Consider the following 6,412-nt stretch of genomic DNA (forward strand, 5'->3'; position numbering starts at 1 on the left):
GATTTTTTAAAAGATTTTATTTATTTATTCATGAGAAAGAGGCAGAGGGAGAAGCAGGTTCCCCACTGAGCAGGGAGCCTGATGTGGGACTCGATCCCAGAGCCCTGGGATCATTACCTGAGCCGAAGGTAGATATTTAACCATGTGGGCCACCCAGGTGCCCCTGGATTTTTAGGGGAAATATAAATAAGTAAATCTGTATCTCAGGTAAGACACTGTTGAATGGGGTTTATCCTAACTGATTTAGCCATATGGAGAGGAGTCAGGGAAGGACATTGTGCACGGCCTTGAAAGCCACAATACTCCGGGAAATCTGGTCAATTCTCTTTAAAATGAGTGATGTTGGGGCACCTGGGTGGCTCAGTGGATTGAGCCGCTGCCTTTGGCTCAGGTCATGGTCTCAGGGTCCTGGGATCGAGCCCCGCGTCGGGCTCTCTGCTCGTCAGGGAGCCTGCTTCCCCCTCTTTCTCTGCCTGACTCTCTGCCTACTTGTGATCTCTGTCTGTTAAATAAATAAATAAAGGTAGAATGAGTGATGTTACAATATTTCTTTTTCTTAAGAAGAAATGGAATTGACAAATTATCACTATGATTACTAGTTTAAGGTCTCTCTAGTCCAAAAGATAATTTATACATTTTGTAGCATACAACAAAATTCTTTTTTAATTTTATTTATTTTATTTATTCATTTGAGAGAGATACAGAGAGAGCACAAACAGAGAGAGAGGCAGAGGGATAAACAGGCTCCCCGCTGAGCTGGGAGCCCAAAATGGGAATTGATACCAGGACCTAGAGATTATGACTTGAGCAGAAGGCAGACACTTAACCATCTGAGCCACCCAGGCACCCCCACAAAAAAAATTCTTACATCTCTTTGCTCAGAGTTGTATGCTTGATACTCTATATTTTTTTTATTTTTTAAAAGATTTTATTTATTTGAGAGAGAGAGAAAAAAAAAAAAAAAACACAAGCAGGGGGAGTGGCAGAGGGAAAAGCAGGCTCCCAGTTGAGCAGGGAGCCCATGTGGGGCTTGCCCCCAGGACCCGGGGATCGTGACCTGAACCAAAGGCATACGCTTAACTGATGGAGCCACCCAGGCGCCCCATATGCTTGATACTTTAAAAGGTTGTTAGAGAGATGCCTGGGTGGCTCAGTCAGGCATCTGCCTTTGGCTCAAGTCAGGATCCGGGTTCTGGGATTGAGCCCCGTGGCGGGCTCTGCTCAGCTAGGACCCTGCTTCTCCCTGTGCCCCTCCCCCTGCTTGGGCTCTCTCCCTCTCTTAAATAAATAAATAAAATCTTTAAAAGAAAAAAAGTTTGTTAGGAACTGGAAAATGCTTGCTTCTTAGTACCTCAAATAAGAAAAGAAAAACTGCAATTGGTTTTCATCGTTGTCAGTCATCTGTGCACTGGGAAAGATTCTACAAGGGGAATACTGACACCTTTCTTCTAGGAAACAGTTACCAGGCCACACCCACAGAACTTGACCATAGATGAACCTCTCTTTGCTACCCCTTTCAAGACAGATGAGTCTCAAATATTTGAAATGAGAAAATAAACCTCACCAGCAGAGAGTTAAAGAAAGCCCTCTAGGGGGACGCCTGGGTGGCTCAGTTGGTTAAGCAGCTGCCTTCGGCTCGGGTCATGGTCCCAGCGTCCTGGGATCAAGTCCCGCATCGGGCTTCTTGCTCAGCAGGGAGCCTGCTTCTCCCTCTGCCTCTGCCTGCCATTCTGTCTGCCTGTGCTCGCTCTCTCCCCCACCCCTCTCTGATAAATAAATAAAATCTTTAAAAAAAAGAAAAAAAGAAAGCCCTCTAGGTTAGGTCTGATTATTAACATCTGCGTATATGAATTTTAAAACAAAGGAACTATAGAAAAATCCTTTTTGGTTGATCTCTGTCTTTTTTTATTGCTAAATTTTCCATCTCAATTCATTAATTGGATCTGGCAAAGAGAAGAGAGCCCACATTAATTTGGGAAGTTCCTAAGATATTTGTTAAAGCCAGTAGAAAAAAATGAACTATTTTAAAATAGGTAAATGACATGTTTTTTCTTTTTTTTTTTTTTAAGATTTTATTTATTTGACAGAGCACAAGTAGGCAGAGAGGCAGGCAGAGAGAGAGAAGAGGAAGCAGGCTCCCTGTCGAGCCGAGAGCCCAAAGCAGGACTCAATCCCAGGACCCTGAGATCATGACCAGAGCCGAGGGCAGAGGCTTAACCCACTGAGCCACCCAGGCACCCAATGACATGGTTTTTAAAGGCCAGTCTTGAACTCACAATTTTCAATATATTTAGATACAGAAATATAGATGTAAATGTGGTGTGTTCATACGTGTGTGTGCATATACTCTCTATTTCTGTGTGTGTAGCCTATATTCCCTAGCTCTGTTCACTGAGAGGAACTGGGACACCAGTATCCTAATAACAATGAGTACAGTTGGTGTTCAGCTTTTGGTTTCATTTCGTTTCTTCTCTTTCTTTCTTTCTTTTTTTTTTTTTTTTTTGAAGATTTTATTTATTTATTTGTCGGAGAGAGAGCACAAACTGGGGGAGCTGCAGGCAGAGGGAGAGGAAGAAGCAGGCTCCCCAATGAGCAGAGAGCCAGAAGCAGGACTCAATCCCAGGACCCCAGGATCATGACCTGAGCTGAAAGCAGACACTTAACTGACTGAGCCACCCAGGCGTCCCTCTTTTCTTTTTATTGTTTTTAACAGGCTTTATTTTTTAGAACATTTTTACGAGACCAGTGCTCTAATCCCTGAGCTACAGAGCCTCACCTTTTTAGAGCATTTTTAGATTTATAGAAAAATTGCAGAGACGGCACAGAGGTTTCCAAATACTTTCCCTTTGCTACCCTAAGAGGGAAACGATTCTCCATATAGTTAACATTCTATATTGGTGTGATACATTTATTGCAACTGGTGAACGAATGATACATTATTATTAATTAATGTCCATAGCTTACATTGGGGATTATTTTCTGTGTTGGACAGTCCTACAGACAGTCCAAATGCATAATGTCACATGTTCACTATTACAGCATCCTACAGATAGCTTCCCTTCCCTAAAAATTCTCTGTGCTCTGCCTATTTATCCTTCCCTCTCCCCTACCCGGTGGCAACTTTCCTTCCTGCTAACTCTTGCCTTTTCCAGAATGTCATATAGTTGGAATCATATAGTATATGATTATAGTATAACCTATATCATATAGTATATGATTATAGTATAACCTTTTCAAGATTGGCTTCTTTCACTTAGCAATATGCATTTAAGATTCCTTTTGGTGGCATAATATCTCATTTCTTTTTATCACTAAATAATATTCTGTTGTATGGCTATACCAGTTGTTTATCCATTCGGCTACTGAAAGACACCTTGGTTGATTCCAAGTTTGGGCAATCATGAATATAGCTACCAAAAAAACCCATGTGTGGGTTGTTATGTGGACATAAGCTTTCAACTCATTTGGGTCAGCTCTTGGTTTCTAAATAACTTACTCCAATAAAAGGAACCAGAGCTCCTTGGAGAAATGGTTGATTCCAGAGCTGATGTAGGGAAAGTATAATTTGAGCCCGAAATGTGTTGCTATGCCAGAAAGAGAAGAAATGCTAAAATCTGATAAATGCTGAAAGGATGAAGGCAAGTTTACAGGACACAGAAGATGACTTGAAAGGGCCCCAAATGACCAAATCAGAGTCAACCTGAATGTAAAAATAAACAATATTAGTAACTGGGTACTAATCCACTGCATATAACAGGAAAGTATGAGTGCATACTGACGTACTTAAGTAAAGTGAAAGTTGGATGAGGAACAGAATATTCCCATAATCTCAACATACTCCCCCCAACAACACACACAAAATAAAAATTCCAAAGGGAAAGAATGATTTACAGCAGAGAAAGCTGGCATTTCTTTAATGAAGTAATCAAAGGAACAGGACATATGGAGGTGGGCAACCCCAGGTAGGAGGCTGTAGAAAGAAAACAGCATCATTTCCATGATGGTCCTGCCAGAGATGCATACCCTGAGTCTTGTCATGAGAGCACAGCAGACAAACCCAAACTGAGGAGCATTCTGCAAATAAAGGGCCTGTAATCCTTAAACACATCAAGGGCATGAAATTCAAGAATGAAGGAGTGTTCCAGATTGAAGGAGACAATTCAGTGCAACACCTGCTTCTGGGCTGGATCCTTTTGCTATAAAGGATGTCATTTGGAAGATGCGAAACTGGGGCACCTGGGTAGCTCAGTTCGTTAAGCTTCCGACTTTTGATTTCTACTCAGGTCATGGTCTCAGGGTGGTGAGATCTAGCCCTGCGTTAAGCCCTGCATCAAGCCCAGCTTTGGGCTACACGCTCAGCCTGGAATATGCTTGAGAGGCGCTCTCTCTGCCCCTCCCCCACCTCTCTAAAATAAATAAATAAATAAATATTTATTTATTTATTTGGCACAGAGAGAGAGACAGAGATCACAAGTAGGCAGAGAGGCAGGCAGAGGGAGAAGGGGAAGCAGGCTCCCTGCTGAGCAGAGAGCCCGATGTGGGCCTCAATCCCGGGACCCTGAGATCATGACCCGAGCCGAAGGCAGAGGCTTTAACCCACTGAGCCACCCAGGCACCCCAAGCCTCTTATTCTTTATATCGGTTTAGGTTTAGGTCTGATTCTTGATATCGGTTTAGGTCATGATCTCAGGGTTCTGAGATTAAGCCCCGAGTCAGACTTGTTGCTGGGCATGGAGCCTGCTTAAGATTCTCTCTCTCCCTCTGCACCTACCCATTCCCTCCCTCTTTTAAAAAAAAAAAAAGAAAGAAAGAAAAAAAGAAAATAACAGAGAGTCCACTTACCCATTAGAATTGTACAAATTAGAACATTTTAGGGGTGTCTGGGTGGTTTAGTGGGTTAAGCCTCTGCCTTCGGCTCAGGTCATGATCCCAGGATCCTGGGATTGAGCCCCACATCAGGCTGTCTGCTCAGCAGGGAGCTTGCTTCCCACCCCCCACCTACTTCCCTGCCTACTTGTGATCTCTTTCTCTGTGTCAAATAAATAAAATATTTTTTAATGTTGGAACATTGTATAACATCAAGTGTTGGAAAGGGGAGAAGTGATAAGAACTTTAAGTAATAGTAAGAGTGTAAACAGCTACAAACCTGAAAAATAATCTAGCAGTATTCAGTGAAGTTAAGTTTGTATAAGCCTTCTGATCCAGAAACTGCAGTCCTGGATATATGTCCTAGAGAAATTCTTGAACAGGTTCACAGGGGACCATTTAAGAAGAGAATTCTATAGCATTGTTCATAGAAGTTGGGAATGGGGGGCACCTGGGTGGCTCAGTGGGTTAAAGCCTCTGCCTTTGGCTCAGGTCATGATCCCAGGGTCCTGGGATCGAGTCCCTCATCGGGCTCTCTGCTCAGCGTGAGCCTGCTTCCTGCTTTCTCTCTCTCTGCCTGCCTCTCTGCCTACTTGTGATTTCTACCTGTCAAATAAATAAATAAATCTTAAAAAAAAAAAAAGAAGAAGAAGTCGGGAATGGATACATAAAGTGTGAGGGATGCCTATCATAGAATGCTATGCGATTGTTGTAAGCAACAAGCTAGATTAAACACAGCAATAAAGATGGAGCCTAGAAGCAGAGTTGGCTGAAAAAAAGTAAAACCAAAATCATACGGTGATGCCACTTATGCAAATTAAAAACAGTTGCCCTAAACAACTGTAATAGGTTAAATAATGACCCAGTCTGAAAGATGTCCACGTCTTAATCCCCTGAATCTGAGAGTGTTACCTTAGATGGCAAAAGGAATTTTGCAGATGTGGTTAAGGACTTTGAGATGGAAGGTTATCCTGAATTATACGGGTCAGTCAATGTTATCACAAGGGTCCTTGTAAGAGAGAAGCAAGAAATCACTGTGGATAGTAGATGTGATGACAGAAGCAGAGGTTAGAGTGATGGAAGAAGAGGCCTAAGTTAAGGAATTCTGACAGCCCCCAGAAGCTGGAAAAGGCAAGAAATGGACTCTCTCCTGAAGCCTCCAGAAGGAACAGAGCTGTGTCAGCACCTCGATTTTAGACTCTTGACCTCCAGACCCATAAGAGAATAAACTGGCATTGTTTGAAGCCACTAAATGTGCAGCAACCTGTTACAGCAGCAAGAGGAAACTGATGTGCAACCTTACATGTTTTATAAGCACACATGCATAGTCAAGAACTTCTCTCAATCACATTAGAGTGCTGTCCACAGGGCAGAGGAATAGGAGAGAAATAAGGGGTAAATCATAGAATAAACAAGATAGGTGGCTTGCGGGCCCCTGTACACAAGGTCTAGCAAAGACGAACAGAAGGAGGTCACTCTGCTGCGTAGAAAACAGGTTGGATGCTCTGATAGGTATGACGGATATTCTGGATAGTGGCTCCGTTAA

This window comes from Mustela erminea, chromosome 6 (genome assembly GCF_009829155.1).
Source record: "Mustela erminea isolate mMusErm1 chromosome 6, mMusErm1.Pri, whole genome shotgun sequence".
In the NCBI taxonomy this organism is placed as follows: Eukaryota; Metazoa; Chordata; class Mammalia; order Carnivora; family Mustelidae; genus Mustela; species Mustela erminea.